We start from the raw sequence: 23,169 nt of genomic DNA on the forward strand, positions 1-23,169 counted from the left end.
TGAGCAGAGAGACCAGTGCCTAAAGCAAAGAGATGTCTCAGTGGAGAGAGGACACAAGCACTTATGTAGTCCTCAAGCAGGAAAATAAACCCACATCAGACTGCTGCTATGCTGCTATGCTGCAGTCAGTGGGAAATACTCACTATTTATAGCACTACAGTCAGGATATTCCAAAGGTCTCAGCAATGTGAGACCCCTTCTAGGATAAAGAGGAGTACTCAGCAGCAAAGAGGTTACTCTGAGAGGGCAGAATTCAGTATTACAGGCCTCATCCTGTTCTCTACCTTGGGTCTGATCCAGTTTGTTCTGGCAGCATTTTTGTCCCTCAGGCAGCTCAAAACTCGGGAGACAAAGGACTTGGAGCCAGTTTTACAGTTTTATCTTCCTTCTCCTCATTTATGTCTCTAGGACCACTCACAGCCCTGAAATACTCGAGATTCCTAAGCTCTATTGCAAAGAAACCAAATATTTTGAATCAAATGCCCTTATCTTAGAAACAAAGCTATGATCTGGAGCAAAAAAAGGATGACACTACAGATTCTATTTGCTTCTGTGCAGGCAGTGCTATCCCCAGACTCACTGCCAACCCTTGGTTCCTCCACCTCCAGCAAGGTCTCCCATGCCAGGATTCATAAGGCTTCACAAGTCCTAGTTTGTGAAAGAAACCAACCTGACTGAAGAGAGAATAATTCACTCTTTAACCCATAGTCCTCTCCCCTTTGATATGAGATGCACTGTGAAGACAGCTAATTTTGATCAATAGCAATTCAGTCTATTCAAAATACAACTGGAAGTATTTACAATTAAAAGTCCAAATTTAACAAATTCAGAGAAAATTAGTTTTCTGGCTGATCCCAAACGGTGGTGAAATTTCAGGATATTTCTGTTTGGTTTAGACTGGCCTATTTTGTGTTCACAACCCATTTTCTGGATATGCAGTGCTGTGCTTGGTTGCTCAGCGCTGATGCTCAGAAGCAGAAGTGTCTGAATCTCAGTGGTGCTGCAGGATACACTTGCCATTTTCCTCCTTTTAATTACTCAGTATTTTTTTTAATATCTTTTGAATCAAAACAGGATTTCTTCCCTCCCACTCTTCCTGGGATTAACTCCTGATACCTTCTATCAGCAAGAAGAGAGGAAGCCTGAGCAGGTCTATGTTTATTTTGCTCTCATGAATCCCACTGCAGTGTGTGCAAACGCATTGGTTCTTAAAAAAATACTGTGAGTGCTCCATTTTCAGGCAATTTCCTGCTCTGTTGTAAGAAACAGTTAATGCTGAACAGTAAACGTTGCATATTGTGGACACAATGGGGAACAGATCTCTTAGGTTCCCTCTTCATAGTGTGTCCTGTCCTGAAAAGCCTGAGGGGCTCCTGCCCCAGAATCAGCAGCTGCAGTAAAGAAGAGAACCCAAATATCAGCCCCCAACAGGTATTTTGTGTCTCACCACTGCTGCTCATCAGTGGGGAAGGGACAGATAGAGTGAGCTGCAGTGGATGTTTCCCAGATCTGCCTTCTAAGATGTCCAGTAAAGGCCAAACAAGCTGCTGTTCGTGGGAATAAAAGTAGCCACACAGAACCAGAGCACAGCCCAGCTGACCAGGTGTTCCTTGCTGTTAGCTGATGCCAAATGTGCACAGCATGACTACAGTAATGCTTACCCTCACTGGAGTCCAGAAATCTGCAGCTCAAGGACTTCTCCTGCCAGAGGAAGCATCTTTGTGTTTAATGCCCCTTCACAGATTTGTTTTCTCTGAATCTGTGTAATTGCTGCTTGAAGTTATAATATTTTTTTTTCTATATAGTGTCAGAGAATCATGGAATCACTTAGGTTGGAAAACACCTCTAAGATCATCAAGTCCAACCATTAACCTAACTCTGCCAGGTGTTTATTGTAATCACTTATTTGGGGTATTACTGCAAATAGTAATTTTATGCTTAGCTCTACACATACAAGTAAACACATGATTTACATAGTAAGAGCTGTGTAACTGTTGCTCAGTTTAATTAGGAAAAAATCAGATGGTCTAACTTCTGCTTCTATTTATTGCTCCCATAGAGGAAAAAAATCCTGGCTTGTTGGAAGGTAATGACAATATTCTCTCACTGAAATCGGAGTTCATGGGCTGCCTTTTGCATCAGGTGACAATGAATCTGTAAACTGAATAGATACAAAAGTTGGTTGAAGAAATGAAAAACAAGGGACACCTTTATTCAAGGAGCAGTCAGTAGTTTAACTACATTAATAGTGAATGAATACAGCTGGTTTTAGTAGCAGCTTATTCTTTGGCCTTGGTACTCAACATTGTTGTCTTTTTGTTTTGGGATTTTGCAATTTGGGCTCTTCTATGAACTTGTCACTACAGTGTACTCTAGAAATGAGGTCAAAAGATAATTAAGGGACTTCTGAAAAAATATCCACTTGTTACTTGAACTTGTTTCTTCATTCCTCATTATGAAATTTGAGAAATAGTAAGTAATTGACTTTTATTCTGCAGGCCACCTAGAATGCTACAAGTCTCTCACCATATCCCTGTAGTCATCTTTTTTCAAGACTGACAAATCCCAATGTTGCTTCCTTGTACAGAAGCTCTTCCATGCTTTTGGTTATTTTTATTGCTTTTCTCTCTGGCTTTTTTACTTACATGAAGGAGTTTTGAAGCAGCAAAGGGCAAAACCTTTCTGTGCTTTTGGTATTAATGTAGAGCCTGTGTGCTAAGGATGTCCTTACTCCAAAGATTTTGTCATTTATACATATCAAGGTTGGCAGAAAGGACACTTTTCATCCAAAGATTAAAAAAAAAAAAAAAAAAAGAAAAGAAAAAAGGCTAACATCTCTCCCTCCCATACACCAGAAATTACTATGAGTGAAGATTTGAAGCTTGAAGACAGTTTTCTCCTTTAGTCTTTTGCCCATCTTTCCTGAGGTTAACAAAGCAGAACAATAAAAATTATATAGTGAGCTCACCTGGATGCTGACATATACAGATTTTAAAAAATAAAATAAAATCTGTGGAAGCCTTAAAATTTGCAACTTTTTTCCCCCATATAAAAGCAGCATTAGCTGAAAAAGCTGTGTGAAAGAATGAGATGCTAAAGTATCTCCATCATTTCAGGTCTCAACACCTACTTTTCTATTTCAAGGGCATCTCCAGGGTGCTGTTTTAGGAGCAAAAATATGTTGAAGCCCTGTACAAGGAAAAAATGCAATATCCAAGTCTCAGAGAAAGACAGGTCTCTGTTATCTGCCAGAAGGCACATAACCTCTGTCAAAAGCAATTTGAAGATCTGCCCTCACTGCTGCATGTTGGAATGGAAACTGAGCTGCTTCAAAGACATTTAAGAAGTATTAAAAGAAGCAAAAGTGACACAAATTTATATTAATTTGTTGCTATATAATATCTCTAAGTTCAGCCAAGGCCAAAACATAATTTGGCCTGTAATGGATCAAGCTACCTTTGCCTCAGATGTGACCTCCCTCCAAAACAAACGTGCACCAGAAGAGCATTCAGAAGCCTGAGGGATGTAACAGTAGAGCTTCTCCAGGAAAGAGCTGCAGTGTGTGGATAAAACAACAATCTGTAAAGTCTGAAATCTCTGCTTTTGCTTCCATATATATCTTTATTCCAAAATTAATTATTTATAATGGCTACATTAAGGGACACTGCAAATAATTGTAGCCAGCTGATGCTTCCTGATTTAGGAAGCTCAGTTCAGTTTTTTTTATAACTTTCTAAAATTACAATTGTTTGGTTGGAAATGATGCTATCCAGCCATTTGTCTCAGGGAAAATATTTTCGGGGAAAAAAAATCACCAGTTCTGCTGCTTACAGGAATGGTGCTTGGAAACCAATTGCTTTATCCACATAAAAACCTGGCAACCCTTTCTATGAAACACTCAAGTATCTCCACTCTGAAGCAAGGACCACATTCTTAATTCCACTGTGGCTGAAATGGCTTGATTTAAGTGCTGAAGAAGGTTTTGTGCATCTGAAAATATATTTATCTTTTTAAGTGATCAGTTTGGTGAAGGAAATTATCTCTCTTGTAATTTATTTTCCTGGTTAATTACTCTCTTAACTCAAAGCATCTTTGTAACACTCTAATCAGTTGAAATGACATTGATAGTTGTCAATATGAAAATCTGAACCACGGAAGGTTTTCATTTGGCTTTTTAAAAAAAAATTACTTGGGTTTTTTTTTGTAATTAATTAACAAAGACCATCCAAAAATGGCACAACTAATGGTGATCCAGAATGAATTCAGGCTCCTTCTCTTCATGTGTTATCGGATAGGCTTTAGCAAAGCACTAAATTCCAGCTTCAGTCAGAGCACTGTGCGTTTGCCATGGAAGAAGAGAAAATAAAGAAAAAAGCTTTTTCTTGTAGTTTGCTTCAAGTTATTTTTTTTGCCCAGAATTTAAAGGTGTCAGGAGAATCTGAGAAGAGGAGCAGCAGTCTTTTGTCTGCAGGCGTGAGACGCTGCTCTGAGGAACAGGACAAGTTGATCACACCACACTTTTCAAAGCTGCTCCCCTGGTCTATCTGTCTGCCTTGGGCCTGGGGATGGAGTAGCTGAAAGTGGTGAGTGCTGGGCAAATAGTGTAAGGGAAGCTAATGGAAGCTGCAGTATGTGCTGCAAGGTAGGTCATAGAATCATAGAATCATAGAATCAACCAGGTTGGAAGAGACCTCAAAGATCATCAAGTCCAACCCTACCGTCATTACTAGACCATGGCACGAAGTGCCACATCCAGTCTTGTCTTGAAAACCTCCAGGGATGGTAAAAAAATTATGTCAGGCACCCACAATTATGGATACTTGTAATCTTGCTCTTTTTTGCCTTAAGTTCCCACCTGCATGAGGGACAAATGATACTTAGAATTGCTATTAAGGTGCCCTATATGGAAATTAGTCAGTGTTTGCACGTGGCAAGGACCTGCACGGTGGAACACCCTGGAATGTCCCAGCAGGAAATAATTTTGCCTTCACAGCAGAGTCTGAACTATGCATTGAAAAGAAAATCAAGTATTGAACTCACAAACTGTGTCATCTATTATGCGCGCCAAGCGAGACTCAGATCCTGGGCAAAAATAGTCTGTGACTGATGCACCTGTGCAAGGTGGCAAATTAATGGAGTAGAGACAATTTTGCTTGCAGCATTTCTTAGCTTCAAGTGCTGAGCTGTGCAACCTTGATAATGTTCTTTTCACATACTGTTTTGTGTGTAATTATTACCTATATCAGCCCAAACTTAAAAATAGATCACTTCTCTATTGAATGCCTCTTTTAGGACACAGTTGCAGGTGACTCTTAAAGGTGCCAATAACCTGAAATTCACACTGAAGGCTACTGGCACCATCCAAACTCTGACAATTTCAAAGCCTCTTTCAAAGTCCTGGGATGAACACTCCAAAACGGAGGCAGCTGAAAATCCCTTGCCGGTTTTAAAATATTAAGCCTAATAAGCTAAAATAACAGATAACTGGAGGAAAAAGCTAGTTTCAAAAACAAAGTTATCAAAGTAGGGTAACACTCCAGGCAACCAACTCCTGCACCTTTTATCATCATCATCATTAGTCATTTATATTGCAGCAGCATGCGGCAACCCCTGCTGACGTCTGGGCTAGAAACCAGACACAGATACCGAGAATGATACCTAGCCCAAGCAGCTTACAAAATTACAACAGTAAGAAGCATGGGAAAGGGAGGGAGGAAGAACAGAAGGCTGAAGCGTGTTGCTGAAGGTCAATTTGCACAAACCTGGCACAGCTGGGCAGGCCAGGGCCTCGATCCATGGAGCAGCTGCCCCTCTGGCTCATGCTTTGAGCAAGCATGGCATGGGAGAGAGGTGGCAGCTAGGCTTGCACAAGTTCCCTGCTCCAGGGGAAATAAGCTGGTTGTGCCAGGAGTAAAACATTAGGAAAACACAAGAACAAGGTGACACATCATCTCTTCAGGGCTCAGGGTAGAACTCTGTGGCACAGCAGAGAAGTGGGATTTGGGAGTGAAAATGTCAACATGAACTGACCAGATGCTCTGGCAAGGTGATCGGGATGCACAGTGAAGAAAGGAGCTTGGGAAGAGTTGGATTGCCTAGCCACTGGTGGAGTGCTATAGCAAGTGTTCGTGGTTAGGAATTGCAGATATCACAGAGTCACAGAAGGGCTGAGGTTGAAGTGACCGCTGCAGGTGACCTGGTCCAAAACCTGCTCAAGCTGGATCACCTACAGCCAGTTGGCCAGGACCATGCCCAGACAGTTTTCCTGTATCGCAAAGGTTGGAGATTCCACAACCTCTCTGTACAACCTGTTCCCCCACTCAGTCACCCTCACAGTTATGAGCTTCCTGAGCTGCAGAGGTTTCCATTGTTTAGCAAACAACGTCACATTGCATATGGAGAAAAGCCACTTGGATTCTTTTTTTTTTTCCCTATAGCTTATTCTCTTTAAAAGATACAACTGATGTGGCTGTAGATCTGCAGAGATTATTTGCATATGTCTTCCAACTCTGTACAGTATGCCTAACCACCCATGGTCTTTCTCTGTCTGCAGTGGGTACTGTACTATATAAGGAACATATTTTGATAGCTAATGCAATGCAACATACACATCATGTTGCCTCAAGGTCATGGTAAATTGTATCTGTTTGTATGATGCATCTTGACATACTCTAATGTAGTGCCAGTAATTTAAAACAGTGACCACATAAAATGTGAATAAGACCAAGAACATAGCCACAAACCTGAAAATATTTCACTCCTTTTTTTTTTTTTTATAATTAAGAGTATTCATTAGCAATTTGGTAATTCCTCACAAGGATTTAGGGAGAGAATTGTATATTTTGCTAAATTTTTCTTAAATGGACACCAAGTCAAATTCTGTTCACAAAACCTTGAATAAAATTACTGCTAAAAGGAAAGCTAATCTGGATTTATGCCCCCAGAACAGAGAGCCAAATTTAACCCTCACTTTTTTTTTTTTTTTTACATATAATGGATTCTTTTAAAATATTGCTTGCAATAAAGGGCTGCTAACAATAAATAAAATATTCATAGTGTCTGAATTATGCAAAAGTGGTCATTGGAAATGATTGTGTGTAAGTCCCAGAATCCTTACAACACACAGGGAGAGCACTGAGTCCCACTGAACTGGTGTGATAAGTAAATGAATAGCACATCACCTAGAAACAATAGATTGGATAAGGTTTCTTTCAACTCTACTTTCAAAACAAAGTGTTTATCTGTTATGAATTGTTGCCCAAGATATTCTGCATGTTCACACAGACCTGGGTTTTATGCCAGCAGCTGTCATACCATCCCTATAGGACGGATGCTTTCCCCACTAAGATACTTTGCTCACATTTGTAAAGTTTCCATTTGGCTCTATTTGCATTTTTAAAGCCAAATGATCCTCTGAGGAGATGTTTCTATGTTTCTTCCCTTTTCATGCTCTAAGGCAGCATCAAGGAGTGATGAGATGAAATGACTGGGAGAAATGAGCACACCAGTGAGGAAAAAGCATCTTATGGACCCTCTAATGCCCATGGATGATGGCAGACCTGTTCTTCAGACACTGGTGAGAGAAAGGACTTTCCTCATGAAGCAAAGTTGGGAAATGAACACTAATCATAGCAGAGATATTCAGGTCTTTTCAGTTCATGATGTTTAAAGAAATTCTAATAAATAGGGGGGAAAAAACCCACAAATATTTAAGAAGACCACAAAAACAAAAAAGACACTTAGGCCATACTTCTCCAAAGCCTATTTGAGGGCTAATTTAAAAGACTGAACTAAATATTAGTTCAGGTCAACATGAAAATGCTGATCAGAATCATTCATAGTCCAAGAGAATGTCTGGATTTGCTTCACTGTGTAGGAAAGAAATGGAAGGACAAAACTCAGTGCTGCTTCAATTCTGGACTGAGAAATGACATGTTCTAGTGACTACTCAGACACTGGTAAACATAATTAACCTATTGGAGGATACCATACCATCCTTAGATATTATGATTTCAGAACCTATCTGTAATGTAAATTCAGCAGGCACTTGTACTGATTAGTGTTAGGTGTGAAAAGAATGACTATGTGACTGAAAAATTGAATGTGCAAAGTGCTTTAAAGTACAGTGTCACTCTACCACCCATCCAGAACACCCGAGGCACAGCAAGATGAGAAACTATCTAAATTCATGAAGCTGCCCACTGAAGCTCCAGAGAACCAAACTCTTTTTTCACAGTTTCCAGATCAGCACCCTGTTCTTTGGACCACATTGTCTCTCTGGTTTAAACTGATGCAGCTCAGCTCCAGTTTATACTGGGTGAAGTCTTGCAGCATAAGCTTTTTATAAAGTCACTTTGCAGCACCAACAATTTAATCCAGCTTAACAGAAACATAGAAATAGAAACAGTAAAATGTCTTTTGACCTTTGCTGTTGGCTACAATCAAACCCATGCAACAAAAAGAGCAGAGAGGAAATGTAGGACATACGCTCAAGATGAAAAAAAAATGTTCGGGCATGTAACACAGTACACTGAAAAAAACATTCAAGAACAATTCATCGTGCTGAGAATATTATCCCCATAAGGCTGAAAGGGTCAGTGTCATCTTAGATTATGCATTGCACAAGTGCCAGCCATAGAAGAAGACCCACCCACAGGCCCTACACTTTTGGGCAGAAGGTCACTAAACACTAGCAATTGATCTATGGCTCTAGAGACTCCAAGAAGGGGCACAAAAAACACCAAATAAAATGTGCAGGTTTCTTTTTGCTATTATACAGACTATTTTGCTAGAGAAGATGAATGAATCATTAATAATGATACTGTCCTGTCAATCCAGTGTTAATGCCAATGACGAATGAAAATAAATTAACACAACTCAGAAACACATCCTTGAACTAAATTCCTCTCAATTTCCTCCTGATACAAAAACAGTCTCCCAAAGATTTCTCATTGTTTGAAGTAATTTTTCTCCAAAGATTCCCCAGCTGGTTAATTGCTTTCACACAACAATTCAAGCTAAGTCCTACTTTGCTTGTCCTATCAGTCCTAACCTTATCCCAAACATCACTGACACAGGAGGCATAACTGACCCTTGGTCTCCTCATAGGACTGGGAGTTTGTGACACCTTCTAAACCACTCTTTTTTATTCTGACCCTGAAAGCCATGTTGTTCATGCTGTGGGTCCAATAAGACATCCTTTTGTCACCCACAGAATTTTTCTGTTGAGTTTGGCATGGGCATTGCCTCAGTCAGACCCCGGACCTGGCTCTACATCTCTGGAAGCCTTTCAAGCTGCTGTCTGAGATATGAACCATACTTCTCAATCCCTTAGAACTCCAGATGCCAAATACACTCCAATAATTCACACAGCTCTGCACAGTGACTGGTGACTGAAATGCAGCCAGCTCTGGAGAGAAGCACAGGCAGCTACAGCCCAAAAAGCCATGCCAAATGGTCCATAGGAGAGGGAGGGATGAAGATTTTTTTCAGAAGAGAAAAAGTGTGGCAAATTTATGCTGCGAAATATCTGATTCCATGAATCAAAAGACGTAACCCATCTTTGCCAAAACATGGAGAGCCTAAAAGCTCCTAACTCTTCATTAGTACAACAATTATATTAGCTTTGCTGTATTTTGAAAACCCAAGACAAAAAGTTTAATGCTTCTGGCTTTGCTTTTTAAATAGAAAGTGAGAGTTACACTAGACAAACTCCAATTTAAAATCTCAGCGGGGCTGACTGCTGTGTTGAAGAAGAAAGCTTTTCCATGGTACTAGATTGTGGATTGATTTTAATAATGGGCATTTTCTTTCCGTAGATCCAATATTTATATTCTTTTTGTTACTTTAAAACCTGTCTGGGGAGACACAAATCTGACTGTATCATAATTACACTTACTTACATTTCATGCCTGTAGTCAGACTAGGACCTATGGCAGAAGCCATAGGAAAACTGGGCAATCTTTTCTGCATGGCTGAGAGAGACTCCAGGTATTTTTCCAAAGGGATAAACTATTTTATGGAGAATAAATTAACTCTGCCTGTTTTTCAGGAAGGTAAGGTTTGGCTAGGAGCATTTTTTAGCTTATTTCTGAAGGAAAACATTCAGAGGAGTCCTGAGTCTTTCTTCCAGAGTTCATGTCTCTCTCTTTTCCAATTGCTCCTAAATTCCTCTTCCTTACTCCAGTCCTTGCTTCCCTGGAGCTTGCAGAGCTGCTGCAGCTCACTGTGCTTGGCGGGGGCGGAAAGAAAGACAGATGTAGGCTGGTCGAGTCCTTCCAAGAGAAAGCTTAGGGTTGTACAACTCATAGCTACATTCAAATCCCCACAAATAATCCAAGAATCAGGCTTTTTATGGAAACCCACTGGCAGTGTTTTACTTTGAATACTGCTGCTTCTTGGACTACAAATGTCAAAAGCGTATCTGTAGTGATGCGGTGCTGCAGGCTGGCTTTGGGAAACCCTTCATAAAAATCTGTCAGTGAGCTGGGTAACTTCCCTCCTCCGATGAAGTCATCCATTCTGGTCACAGCTATGCTCTGCACTCTCCCTGGGGCTAAAGCAAACATTACTGAGGAGAAAATGTGCATGACTTACAAATGCACAGCACTTCAACACATGCAGGTATTTGCAAATATTTAAGAACAGAATAGCTTTGCCATAGGTACCTGCATGTACACCATGCTCTACCAGTGTGGGGACTGTGCCACCCTCTGTACACTGCACAACCAGTTAAGAATAAACTCTTCCACACTGCACATGCAATAACATTTGTGCTGGATGCTGTTGTCTATCACAGGAAGGATGGCTGAGTGGCCAAAGCACCAGGTGGGGACTGGGGAGTTAGTACCTCTGGGGTCCCAATGGCACCTTTGTGAGCACAGGGACACGCTGTGCAGTTGGGAAGATGGTCAGCATGGCCAATCCTGACGCTGAGAAAAAACATCTCTGTCTTCCCTCATGTTAGCACTCTCTCCCCAGGTATGTGCTGCCTGGAGGATGCTGTGCAGAGCTACTAAACATTTTGTTAAAAGCACAGGATTTCCATCTTGTCAAAGCACTGTATGGGCTGCCTCTCCCTCACTGTTGCCAGGTGGTAATTGCCAAACAGGAAAACAAGGATTTGCAAAAATTACTGTGCTTTATAGATGGCACATTGCCCTCTCTCAAGAGCCATAATCCTCTGTTAGCAGAATTCTCTGCTGTCTTCCTTCTGTTTTCTCATCCCTGAGTTGTAAATGCTAATTTTGACTTCTTTTTCCTGTGTCATTTTGCTGTCAAAACTGTAAACACTAGAATGTAGCCATTGGATCAAGGGAAGATTTACAGATGTTTGGTCTTCATTATTTTTTAAAACTACACATTTTTTTCAACAGCACAGTTAACAAGGTATTTAAAACCTCCCAAACATGACTTATAAATTCATCCCATTCTATCTTGCAGTCATTTGTGACTGATATCAACTCTTTCTCTGCTACAGTTACAGGACTCCTGCACACATAACCATGTCTGAGGTAGCTCACACGTAGCCAGAAGGGAGCAGAAGTCTCCTAGAAAGTAGAAGGGCCTGCACCACCCACGAAGAGCAGCTGAAACCACAGCCACAGTCATGCTATACCCATTAGATGCACTCTGAAGCCCATGCTTGATGATCCTTCCCCTGCCTGTTCCAGCTAGACCAATGCCAGCTGAGTACACTTATACAGGTTGTAGTACAAGTGTAAACAAAGACCCTAAATGGAGATGTGCTGTCACTTTACAAGGAGCAAGAAGCAATCAGTTCCTTTCATTATCAATCATTTTCATGGAATTTTGTGGCTGATAAACAGGCTGTTTGAGAGAAACTCAATGAGGTGTGCTAAATCTTGGAAATGCCCAGTTGTGGAGCAGCTCTTTGCATACCAGTGGAGATGAAGAGTTGCTGAAGCCCCAGGTATGTGGCAGATAAATGTCTGAAGTAGGAAAGGAATGGAAAGTAAGTTTCAGGTGAAGAAACAAAGTGCAAAACCACATTATGTTCGTATTTTCTACCACAGCAACTTTTACCAGTGGTGATGATGAAACCAGTGATCCCACTGGGCTAAAAATCAGTGCCACAATTCTCACTGACTCCACCAGGTACTGAATTAGGCTTTGAAAGCACAAGTTGCCCAGATGAGCCATAGTGACAGAAACAAAATATATTTCTTAATAACTTAGTCACCCAATTTGCTAGCATATGTTTTGACCCCATATCCCTGTGTTAGTCCCTGAAAATGACCCACCTAGTAAGTTATCATCTCCAGTAACCCCAAAGAAGAGAACCATAGGAAAATGAAGATTCACAGAAAGTCCCTTTCTTTTGGCTGTCCTAGTCTTGTTTAGTAACAGATTGCACCAAGAGCAGCCCCTGCATAATGCTGCAGCATCACTTTCTAGCTTAGGTATTTAATGAAAAGTATAGTTACACCAACAAAGACATCAGAAAAGATCAGTGGTGAATGATCTTCACTGGAAAAGGTATTAAAGATAATGAAAGTATTAATCATCAATACCAACGTCAACATAAAAATCCACATGTAATGCTGATAACTGGGACCAGCAGCCACTGAAACCAGTTACTCACCTTTTGGTGTTCTGCATGCTGCAGAGTTAGTTATGGAAGTTGCATTCACTTGGAATTAAATTCAGTAGAAGAGGCTGTTCCTCTTATCATTTGTACAGTATCTACTCCTGTCAGACCCTGATCTCAACAACTGATCTTAGCTGCAATCTATGTGATAAGCACGGGACAAAAAGGCTCCCAAATTTTAAGCACACACTCCTCGGGTAGGGTTGGCATTCTTGGAGGGGCTTGTGCTAAGCCTCACAGCCATTCTGGGCACCTGCAGCTCCTGCAGGTGCAGCAGGGCAAAATCCTGCCAAAGGCTTTCTAAAGCAGCTTCTGCTTCTGCCTCTTGCCCACAGCCAAGGAGAGCACTGAGCTCTGCTCAGCCTCATTGCTTTCCATGTGTCCTTCAGGACTTGAATTGTACATGTGCTGTAATAGATCCAAGAGGTTTCCTTTGAGCTCATGGTCCTGTAAAAGCATAAATCAATGTCTGTATTGTATTCTAGGTTATGTGAAAAGCACCAGCTTTGCATATTTGTGCTTTATCTCCCAGTCAGTAAGCTAGAAGCAGTAAGGCCAAATCCTGAGAGGGTTAAGCCAGTCAAACTACATCAGTGAACATCTTCTGAAAGCATAGACATTGTTTGGCATATATCTTAAGCTGTCAGGAAGAGCAGCCAGTGAGCAATGCAGTACTTGACCTGTCAGCATGATACAGATCATTTACATAGCTTTTTACAAACATTAACAGATTAATCCTCACCTTGGGACACACAAGCAAGGTTCAGTAGCCCTGACAAACAGATCTGGAAGCTGACTCACACAGGGGTTGTAACCTGACTTCCAGGAGAGCCCAGCATCTTTAAATCTTGTAAAAGTAGAAGAAGGGGTAGGACTTCATATCTCCAGACCAGGAGAAAAGTGCGAATCAGATAGCAGCTTGGTCCCAGCCTCTTGTGTCTGTAGGGAACTGAGACTGAGGGGACTATCTTAAGTGCTCTATCCTGGCTTCTCTACAATTCACACCAGCTCTGGCAATCACAAGAAGGATGAGCTCTCACCCCAGCGCCGAGGACACAGGCTCATTCATGTGCAAAGCACTGCCTTTCACACCCACAGTGTAAAGCAAACCAAGCAGCTGAAGTGGAAAAGTCCTACCTGGTTGCAATTTCCTTACCCAATGCTCCCATTGAGATGAGCATCTCAGCTCATCTCAATGGGATCTATAGCTCTCTTAAGCATCTCAGCTCATCTCAATGGGATCTGTTTCTAAAAGCAGTAGCAATCACCACATGTGTGAAAACTGAGTCCTGTGCACAGAACTTGGGCTCTGCATTGAGGAGCAGGGAAGATCTGTGATGGATGTGGCCCACAAGGTCATGCAGACAGAGCTCATAGACCAAGAGACAAAGTGAGACATAGACATGGCCCATGAGGCCATGCTGGCTGTTTTGTTTAGTTACCAGGGAGACAGCATTTGTGCACATATCATTCATGCAGCTGAGGGGTCTGACCCTAGCAGTATCACTAAGGGCTGGGGAGTTGTCCATAGGCACAGGAGACTGTGAGATCAGCTCTCTGGAGAGGCAGGACAGGGTGTGATGTCACGTGTGTCTTCACAGGAGGATCATATGCATGTGTGCACTGAAGGGGTGAGAGGCATGCAATGGATAGATGTATCCAGATACACCATCACAGTATTTAGCTGCGTGTGTTCACATGGACTGGGATAGGGAAGAAAAAGGATCAAGAGAACATGAATCTGTGCAGGTGTCTGCTAGAAAGGTGTGGGCAAAAAGGAGGACATGACACCAGATCCTTTAAATATACAGTAATTCATGTGTTGTAACTTGGTAAAAATTTTTAACTGATGTCAGGAAGGTCTCTGTTTTATGAAGGAAATTGCTTATTGATCCTGTCAGTCTGCATCACATTCACACTGTTCTACTCACATGCTTAACCTGCAGGAATCCAGAAAGGTTATTTCTCTCTTCACGTGTGACTGGACTTTGGCAGGAGATGCTGCACCTCCATGTGATGCTCCAGCAAGGGCCATGGGTAGCAACAGGTTGTGAGGTAAGGAGCACTGGTGCTCTGGATGTTATAATCCCTGTGATGCCCATTTGGTGTGTCTTCTTCATATACTCCTAAATCTACTGAAAGCCAGATGAGTGATCACAAATGGATTTGGAGTTATATTCAGCAACACTATTGTAGGATTATGTCTGTAACATTAGGCATGGTCTACTTATGGTTTTGGGGTTTTTTTAGTGATGCTTTTGGTTTATTTCCTCTTGTGAAACATTGCAGATGAGGCTTGTGGTCTTTTACTAATTTACTAAAATTCATTGAGGAGAACTGGAATTATTTTCTGTTGAGCACAAATGGATGGAGCAGATACTCTGTGAGTTTTTCTGCACTAAACACCCATTGCATCGTTTTCAGGATGGGGACAATGAATAGACTCACAGCTTACAGTGATCCCTTAAAATTCCATTTGAAAGCACATGAAGAGATGCAGAATTTGAGGGATAACAATGAGGAACAGAAGTAATAGACAAACTGGTCCTCAATCACCTCTGATGCTCTAGTGATATTAAAACCATACAACAAGATACATCACATTACACAGTCAGGGTATTCCCAGTGACATGACACATTGGAACACACTGAGAATTACATAAATAAATGTCAAAGATGCTGTTACCTTTATACCAGGTCAACAACACCTCAGAATGGCTCCAAAGGAGCAGGTACAATGTAGATTGTACAGCAGTGTTTGGAGAAGCCATTCAGCTGTGCCAAGCTCCAGGGCATTTTGATGCAACATAAAGAATTTGCTACAGGATGAAACAACAGGAATCCAAACCAAATGGATAGGACATCACTGATATGGATGACTCTTCCTTAAAGGAATGTTTTGTTTTCCATCTTTCATTAATACACGTAGAGAACAAGTACTATGTTCAGCTGCACAGAAATAATACTATCCTAAGGGCCATTGTGGTCATCCATTAAGAGCCAAAATGCTTTAAAAGTCCTTCCAAAATCCTACCTTCTCCTGCTAAGCAGTTTGTACTGTTTCTGTATTCAGAGAAAGCTACATTTACTGTGAATACTTGAACAAAAACCTTTCAACCATTTGTTTTGTTTAGGCACAAGGTAAAAATGGAATTCCAACAACACACAGGTCATAGGTTTTAAACAGTCCTGTCATCAGGTTCCTCTCCAAAAGGTTTTGTGGATTTGTTTTCAAACATTAGATTTGTCTTTCCTAAAGGAAAGTTTCTGGCACCTTTAACATAGCTTAGTGACATCTCACTTTACAGATGGTATCACTAGGTTTGAGGATGTGTCAAGGTAAACTCATTTTTCTCATCAAATGTATAAGTTTCACATGGAGGAGAAAGTGATGCTTTTCAGTATCTACAGACATATGCATAAAATGTTAAGTCACAGATTTTCAGAAGTCAGAAGTTAAGAATATAGGCTGCATTAATATCCTCTGAGGCTCTTACAATGAATGAAATTCATTCTTTATCTTGCTTTCTTTATGTTGATGAGTTGTTCTCCAATATTTCTTGTCCAAACAAAAAACACTTTACCTGTCAAAGTTCAATAATTACCCAACTGTTATATTTAGTCTTACTCTCCTGACCTATTCATGTTGTAGAAAACAATGAAATATTATAAATCCCATGCTCATACCCTCAGAGGTATATGGATCCCTTACTCCCTCTGATTTAAAACAAAACTAGGAGGCACATGTTAAGTTCTTAAACATCAGCACATGTTTGAACTTAAGCACTTTTATGGACTCTAATATCCAAGGTTCCAGGGAAAAAATTGCCATCTTGACTGGAAAACACTTTCAGAACTCCTTTTATAATATTTACAGGTAACATTAGGTCTAGTTTAGGATGGAGGACTGAGGGAGACTGGAGACACCCCTGTGCACCATCACTGTGCATGAAATTAGAGCCAGGAGGGCTGCCCCAAGCTCAGTGTGCTGGAGAACAGGATTTTGAAGAAAATTAGGTAATTGCTCACTCTAATGGAGTATATATTGACTAAAGCATTCCTTTCTAACATTTTTCCCTTGTAAGCCAGCAAAAAAGTTCAGTCAGGAAAAAAAAAAAGAGCATACTTGATGCAGTTTAAGTTCTCCTCTTAACATTTCTCAGGAATAAAACCCAAGTGAGATGAGGTTTCCACTGGAAGTACTGTCTTTAATCAGACTTTCATATTCTTCTACCTTAATATGCCATTAATTGGATAGGTACAGTACCTGTAGCATCCAGAGGTATGTAACACCTGGAGCTGCACGAATAGACCAAAGTGAGGCAGATGCCACGTAAGCTTCTGGGATATTCTGCTGCAGAACTCATTCCAAAACTCTGGCACATTGGCAAAAAGCTATTTTTCCTTCCTGACATATACAAAATTTTTCTCAGTTTGTACTAAGATGCCAAGTCAGATGTTTTCCCCCAGCTTCACATGTAATTTTAGCAGCTAAGTACTTTCCATGCAAACCACCTTTTCCTTTCACATAAAAAAGGATAAAAACCAAAAGATTACCTTGACCAGAGGAGACATACCAGGGTTAGTAAGAATTCCTGTTAGGTACCATATTTTCTGTGTCATCTCTTTTCCCCACAAGTGTTGGATTCATAATGACCTGTGTGAATTCTAGATAGCAAATCAAAAGTCTTTTTACGTTTTAACTGGATTTTTTTTCTGTGTTGAAATCTGATTCATTTACCAAGAGCCTTCCAAACCATTACATAGCCCCACGGTTGTCCCTAAACCCTGTCAGCATAAACAGATACACATGTACATCCCCCTGTATGACGTGTTTAGGATATCTCTATTTAGTAATTTTCTGTTTAATCTAGGAGCTACTTCCCCTGTGTAGTGAAGCAATTACATAATTAATGGTTACATTCCAACAGAATGGCTCAGGAGAGAAAAAAGAATTTTTGGGACAACTGTGTCAGACTGGAAAGGAAGTACGCATCAGTAATTCCCTTTCACATTTGATACTTCAACTAGTATTAACTTAAAAGTCCAAATGCAAGTCATTAAGCACAAAAAAAAAAAAAAAAAAACAAAATGAAGAGCAACCTTGCAGGGCCAGTGGTGAACTGAGAATAAGGACATTTGGGTTCAATTCCGAACTCTTCCCTTGCCACTGTTGCTTTGGGCAGTTTCTTTGTTCCTCAGTTCCTTATCTATTTAATAAGGATATTAATACTAGATTAATTCTACTCTTTGCCTGCATGCCTTTTGAAGGCCTCTTGAAGGTTTGTGTAGTGGAAAGTACTACTTCTGGTGCATGTAAAACTCAGCAAAAGAGCTTTTTGTTGAAGACACAAGAAGAATTAAGGGAGGGAATCGCCATCAGAGATTATGTCTACCATAGACCTGGTAAGAACTGCTGCTCAGTATCAGCAATATGGGGCTGTGCAATATGTAGTGCTAAAGATGACCATTCAGAAAGCTTCTAATTAAAGACCTGACTTGTAAGAACCAATAAATATTGAGAAGGCCATAAAAGATCAAGGAAAAAACTTGAAAGAAAGCATTTCCCTGTCAAAAAAACCTAACCCAGCAATAAAAATCAAATGTTGCAAAATTTCACAGAGCAAAGCAGATCAAGAGATATCAGTACAATTTCTTGCAACAAATGAAAGTCTGATGAAAACTGTTAAAATGAAATGTTGTGTCATTTTGAAATCAGTGTTTCCATTGCCTTTTTCAGTTTTCCATTCTGCTGATCTTCTGATATTTCTGGACCAAAAAATATTCTTTCTATGGACATTTACATTTTAAACAACAAAACTTTGAGACTCATTTGAGTTTTGTTTTGGGATTTTTTTTTTTCGCAGACCTTTCAAAAATCAGGCTTTTGAATCAAGACAGCTCAAGGTATTCCAAGTGTAGGAACTGCTTCTGTGATATATTTTTAAAGCACATTTTTCTTGACTAGAAATAGTTGGTGCAAGTGTTTAAAGCATTTCCACTGCTCAGTATAACTTTCCTCACAATGCAGATGGTTCAAACTTTAATTCACACAGTTTATCTAAGGAAACAGTTCAAGGGACTGAAATGAAATGCAGGTGATCTCAGCAACAAACCTTTACCGAGTAGTATCTTAAAGAAAAAGAAATTGCTAATTTTACTAGCTTTAGGATTGACAAAGAAAGCAAAATGCAGCTGTTGTGCAAGTGTTTAAATGATTTAAATTATCACTAAAGAGTTTGAAGTCACAGCAAATCATTGACAGAAATCTGCCGAAGAGAACGAACATTCTGTATCATGTAAACCCTTCTCTCTCAAAATCACACTCCAAAAACCAATCCACTATTTTCCTATGTATATTGTAGTGATAAAAGAAACAAATTAACCTATTCTTGCATTAATGCTCTGGATATATATGAAAAGTTGCAATGTTTGATTTTTGTAATTTTTTTCTTTCTTCCTTAATGCATAATCTAGTGAAAAATTTCCTATGAAATGTGTTCTGCAAAAGAACTGTTCTTTACAAAAGACAGTGAAGGAAATACTACTTGTTATGTAACATATATCCTAGCAATATAGACATTTGTAAGCACACAAAATTGCTCAGGGAAATAAAATCCAGATGATTTTATGCTTCCTATTCCAATGTATATCTGTATTCTGTATGAATTTTACTGTAATTATGATTCCATATTTAGATGAATTTAGATATTCATAATTATGTTTTCAATACTCTGAAGATAAACACGTTCCTAGATCAAATAAAGAGCTAAATATCATGTATTAACTAAAAGCTGAATCTATTTAATGTAGTAAAAAACTTGGTAAGCTTTGAACCTAATAATATTGAGTACTTCTGTGAGATCCTTGATGTTTTAAATGAACTTTTTGGGTTTTTAGGTTCCTGAAAAAAAAATGACAATACCTAGTAGCAAAGTTAATACCATCAGAAAAATAATAAGGCAATGAATGATCCCAATAATAATACACTTTGCTTTGAGGCCACTAATAAAGGTAAACTTGTGCATACTCTGATGATTTTTCACTAACAATGTATCTGCACAGTTGCATGATCTTTAGGAATGTAATTAACCTATTTTTCTTGCTCTAATTACAAGGCAAAAGGATTCACATAGGAAAAAAGAAAAATGATTTTGTTTAGAAGGGAAATACCAATTATGCCCGAAGCCTAGTAAATCTGTTGCCATGACAATCAAAGAGCCTGGTCTTATAAAACCTTGCAGAATTTATTCACATGAGTAGTTCTTACTCACTGTGCTAGTTTTGACCTTTCCTGTCCTGAGTGACCACTGTAAGAGATGGAGCCCAAAGTCATGGACTAAATGAGCTCAATGGACATTTCGTGGACGTCTCTGGACATTTCACAAGGGTGGCCCATAGACTAAGGGAATGATATGTGCAGGTTACATATTAAGATGGGAAGGAGGATGGTGGTTAATAAGGATGTATTGAACACTGTGGGACCTGAGCATGATGTAAGTGGTGTGGAACGAGAAGTGGAGAATGTTCTGGCTTTGGCTGGGATAGAGTTAATTTTCTTTCTAGTAGTTAGTATGAGGCTATGTTTGGTGCTGGAAATAGTGTTTATAATCCAGGGATGTTTTAGTTCTTGCTGAGCAGTGCTTCCACAGAGCCAAGGCCTTTGCTGCACCCCACCCCACCAGCAAGTGGATTGGGGGTGCACAAGGAGTTGGGAGGGAACACACCTGGGACAGCTGACCCCAACTGACCCAAGGAATATCCCGTACCATATGGTGTCATACTCAGCACATAAAAGTTGGACAAGAAGAAGGAAAAGGGGAAGAAGAATATTCATAATTATGGCATTTGTCTTCCCAAGTAACCACTATTCATGAGCCTGGTTTGCCTGGAGACAGCTGAACACCTGCCTGCCCATGGGGAGTGGTGGAGGAATACCTTGGTTTACTTTGCTTGTGTGCATATGGATTCTGCTTTACCTGTTCAGCTGTCTCAGCCCATGAGTTTTCTGGCCTTTGTTTTCCTGATTCTCTCTCCCATCCCACTGGTGGGGAGGGAGCAAGCAGCCAACTGGGGTTAAGCAGTAACACTCATGTAAATTGCCCCAATGACTGACATAGAAGTGCTGATGTGACGAGAGGTTTGAAATGGGAAACATATTTAAGATGCAGTCCTTGTTCACATAGAGAGCTGAGGGGACAACTTCCACAAGAAAGATATTCTTTCAACAGTGAAGATGGAGGGGAGTTATCTTGTGGGGTTGGTTTTTTTATGGGTTGTGTATATGTTGTGTCCTTCCTCAGTTTTGCTTATTGGTTCTTACACTCCTCATAAATTTTAAATAGCAAAATGAAAAAAAATATCTACTTTTATGCACATGTATACATGTTTTGAACCTTTACTCCTAAAATCAAGGCTGGTTGCTCTGAACCCTACTGAAATATTGACACACTACAGGAATGTGTTTGTTCATCTCTGTTTCCTCCTGCTGCAGTGATTTGAAAAAAACTGCACTACCATTCTCTCTTTACAAACTGCCTTGTGGAGTCCTCCATCACACAAGGAGGAGATTTACTGAGAACTACCACAAAATTCCATCTTTTTTACTAGCATTTAAGCTCTGATTCTTGTTCATGAGCCCTGGTGTGGCCTGGCCTTTTTGCTTTGGCTCTTTGTATCTTTCTCACCTTCAAAACCTCCTGCCAGGAACCAGTCACCTCTGTACTCAGCTGGACAGCCCATGACAGCTGTCACACAAACCTGCTCCTGCTCCATTTCCAGCCCCATCAAAAGCAGTCAGATTTGTGTAGGGTTGCCCTCAGAACGGGGTGAGGCCCTTACCATAGTTTACCCCTCAAGAACCACTCAACTTTTCCTTTTCCAAACTCAGTCTTCAATCAGGATGCGTAAGAAAATATATATATTTCACATCACAACTCTCTCTGCTTTTAGTTCTACTCTGATTCCTGAAACAGATCCAAGTAAACCAGACTTTCTGGAAAATGAACGTGTTCTTCCATCTCAGTACATTCAATGTATAATTCCTGATCTGCTTGGCAATTTCTTGATAATGACCCTAAATTTTAGTTAGTTGAGTAGTTAGTTAATAACATATCCTTGCACTCCCCTAGCACCTTTCATCCAGGAAGATGAAACCACATTAGAGCTGTTAATGAAAATAATATTGCAACACCCACTGAAGCCATTTATAATAATTCTCAACACTCTGCTAATACGTGACAAAAATTACTTCATATGAGAATACCTTATACTAAGTTTGCTCATTTTATGATCTGGGGCATCCAAAGTAACACTGGCATATTTCACAGTGGTCATTTTTTGGTTTTCTGATGTGTGTAAGAGCATCTGCCTCCCACTCTATCTAAAACACAGCATCCAAGTCTGCATTTCATATTTGTTTCCCATGGAAACAAAATAGAGTAAATCTTCTGTATCTTCCAATCTTGCAGACCTTGAAAACCTTTCTGTAGCTTTTATTTACTCAGATAGTGATATTCAGGACCATTCTTACATTTATATGGGATTTCTTTTACCATTTTTTGCCTTCTAGCGGTCAGTGCACGAATGAGGTGCAGGGAAGGTGTAGCACCATGACCCCAGAGAAACAGAGCGAGAGAAAGAGGAGGCAGGAGGAGGGGAATGGAGGGAGGGAAGGCAAAAGAGAGAGAAATGTCAAAGCAAATTCCTAAACATCTTCTTTAGCGTGGAAAGATGTACAATACAGTTACAGATGTTCCAGTCCAAGAGCAAATGACAGCACAGGTGTGCACAGACACACAGAGGCACATACACACTGTCACAGAGCAAGAGAGACAGGCAGAAATGATCTTACAAAGCTGCTGCAGCAATCAGGACACTTGCTTCTGGAAACAACCATACCAACAAACATTCTTTTGTTACCTTTCTATATTTTTTCATTCTTCATTTCACTATTGCTATTATTTTTACCTCTTGCCAGAACAGAAGGATGGTTATTATTAAAAGGAAGGAAAAAGGCCTTACCATGCAGTGCATCAGGAAGAGATGAGAAGCACAGAGCATGCTGCAGAGATTAAGCTCAGCATGGCATTCAGATATCCTTTGGAATTGAAGAAAATTGTCCAACCCATTCTTCCTAACAAAGCGGACAAGTTTTCTCTAGGCTTGAATTTTTCACCAGAAGTCAGATCCTCACAGTGCATTATATTTTCTTCTTCAGGAGATATATTTCCTCCAGTTAAGTTTCAGCTCCGCAATGCCATTTCCAATCAGCTCTAAGAAGTTCTTCATTGCCAGATTCGCGGTGTCATCAGAGGGACTCCAAAGAAAATCAAAGAAAGAAAGAAAAAAAAAAGAAAAAAAAATACCTTACCAAAGCCCTGAAATTACTATGTTGACAATAAGATATAAAAAAAACACAACACCCCCTCCTTTATTCTATTATCTAGGTGTTTCACAACGATCAGTACTACCTCTTTGGTCTCATATATGCAGTGCCGATCATTTGTAATAAAGGAAGAGGCAAAAACTTTCCTCATTCACACATGATGCATTTTCAT

At 40.1% G+C, this 23,169-nt stretch overlaps 1 long non-coding RNA gene across 1 annotated transcript in view; it reads right to left on the reverse strand.

The window, feature by feature from the left end:
* The window catches only part of LOC103803893, a 30,169-nt gene extending 7,237 nt beyond the window's left edge, over nucleotides 1-22,932 (reverse strand). Inside the window, exon 1 of the long non-coding RNA XR_624756.1 lies at nucleotides 22,634-22,932. This is a non-coding gene — a long non-coding RNA (uncharacterized LOC103803893). The remainder of the gene's footprint in view (nucleotides 1-22,633) is intronic.
* Between the last annotated feature and the right edge of the window lie 237 nt (nucleotides 22,933-23,169).

Source organism: Acanthisitta chloris, unplaced genomic scaffold (assembly GCF_000695815.1).
Source record: "Acanthisitta chloris isolate BGI_N310 unplaced genomic scaffold, ASM69581v1 scaffold9750, whole genome shotgun sequence".
NCBI lineage: Eukaryota > Metazoa > Chordata > Aves > Passeriformes > Acanthisittidae > Acanthisitta > Acanthisitta chloris.